The sequence below is a fragment of the Chaetura pelagica genome, unplaced genomic scaffold (assembly GCF_000747805.2).
Source record: "Chaetura pelagica isolate M959 unplaced genomic scaffold, ChaPel_1.0 scaffold89, whole genome shotgun sequence".
Lineage (NCBI taxonomy): Eukaryota > Metazoa > Chordata > Aves > Apodiformes > Apodidae > Chaetura > Chaetura pelagica.
The window spans coordinates 2,343-4,522 of record NW_009954532.1 but is presented as its reverse complement, the minus strand read 5'-3'; positions in this window follow the sequence as shown (position 1 = coordinate 4,522).

The window sequence follows — 2,180 nt, the reverse complement described above, 5'->3', positions numbered from 1 at the left end:
GAGCACTGGACCTTCCCTCAGGTGAGGGGCATAAACGGGTCCTGGGCCTCCTTCTCCTCAGGTGAGGGGCAGAAATGGGTCCTTGGCCTCCTTCTCCTCAGGTGAGGGGCAGATATGGCTCCTGGGCCTCCTTCTCCTCAGGTGAGGGGCAGAAACGGGTCCTGGGCCTCAGGGGAGGGGCAGAAACGGGTCCTGGGCCTCAGGGGAGGGGCAGAAACGGGTCCTGGGCCTCAGGGGAGGGGCAGAAACGGGTCCTGGGCCTCAGGGGAGGGGCAGAAACGGGTCCTGGGCCTCAGGGGAGGGGCAGAAACGGGTCCTGGGCCTCAGGGGAGGGGCAGAAACGGGTCCTGGGCCTCAGGGGAGGGGCAGAAACGGGTCCTGGGCCTCAGGGGAGGGGCAGAAACGGGTCCTGGGCCTCAGGGGAGGGGCAGAAACGGGTCCTGGGCCTCAGGGGAGGGGCAGAAACGGGTCCTGGGCCTCAGGGGAGGGGCAGAAACGGGTCCTGGGCCTCAGGGGAGGGGCAGAAACGGGTCCTGGGCCTCAGGGGAGGGGCAGAAACGGGTCCTGGGCCTCAGGGGAGGGGCAGAAACGGGTCCTGGGCCTCAGGGGAGGGGCAGAAACGGGTCCTGGGCCTCAGGGGAGGGGCAGAAACGGGTCCTGGGCCTCAGGGGAGGGGCAGAAACGGGTCCTGGGCCTCAGGGGAGGGGCAGAAACGGGTCCTGGGCCTCAGGGGAGGGGCAGAAACGGGTCCTGGGCCTCAGGGGAGGGGCAGAAACGGGTCCTGGGCCTCAGGGGAGGGGCAGAAACGGGTCCTGGGCCTCAGGGGAGGGGCAGAAACGGGTCCTGGGCCTCAGGGGAGGGGCAGAAACGGGTCCTGGGCCTCAGGGGAGGGGCAGAAACGGGTCCTGGGCCTCAGGGGAGGGGCAGAAACGGGTCCTGGGCCTCAGGGGAGGGGCAGAAACGGGTCCTGGGCCTCAGGGGAGGGGCAGAAACGGGTCCTGGGCCTCAGGGGAGGGGCAGAAACGGGTCCTGGGCCTCAGGGGAGGGGCAGAAACGGGTCCTGGGCCTCAGGGGAGGGGCAGAAACGGGTCCTGGGCCTCAGGGGAGGGGCAGAAACGGGTCCTGGGCCTCAGGGGAGGGGCAGAAACGGGTCCTGGGCCTCAGGGGAGGGGCAGAAACGGGTCCTGGGCCTCAGGGGAGGGGCAGAAACGGGTCCTGGGCCTCAGGGGAGGGGCAGAAACGGGTCCTGGGCCTCAGGGGAGGGGCAGAAACGGGTCCTGGGCCTCAGGGGAGGGGCAGAAACGGGTCCTGGGCCTCAGGGGAGGGGCAGAAACGGGTCCTGGGCCTCAGGGGAGGGGCAGAAACGGGTCCTGGGCCTCCTTCTCCTCAGCTGAGGGGCAGACACGGCTCCTGGGCCTCCCACCAGCCCAGGTTGCTCCAACCCCCATCCAACCTGCCCTTCAGCACTTCCAGGGATGTGCCCCCGCCCCCCCACCCGCAGCTTCTCTGTTCCAGGGTCTCACCACCCTCACAGCACAGAATTCCTCATCTCCCATCCCAGTCTCCTCTCAGAAACATTTCCCCTCATCCCACAGCTACGTTCCCTTGAGCAAAGTCCCACCCCAGCTTTCCTTCAGGTGCTGGAAGGTGCTCTAAGCTATCCTCAGAGTCTTTTTCTTCTCCCCAGGACCTCAAGAGGACACAGGCCCTGTTTGCCATCAGGTTGCTGCTCCCCTGAGGCAGAAAAGGGCCCACGTGAAGGAGAAGAAAGCCCGTGGAAGGGTGGACAGAGCTGCAGCAGGCTGGGAGCAAGGCAGAAAGGAAAGGCAGCCACCAAGAAACAGCTAGGAGCAAAAAAAAAAGCCAACTCCCCACCATCCAGCTCTCCTGCAGCTCCACTCCTGGTTCCTCCACGGCAGGATCTCCCTCTGCAGACACAAGAGTGGCTGCAAACACCATTTCACGTCCACGTCAGTCTTTGGGCTACAAGGAATCCACAGGCACCATCTGCACGTGGAACCTCAGCGGGACATCCAAAGGGAAAAAGGAGTGGATGGGATTTTCAGGAGACCAGGAAGACCCTGGAGCCAAGAAACATCCCCTGGAATGAACTGGCTCCCGGTCTGGAAACCTGACTCAACGTCTGCTTGGCCTTCCTTGAGTCAAAGGGACTCTGGAGA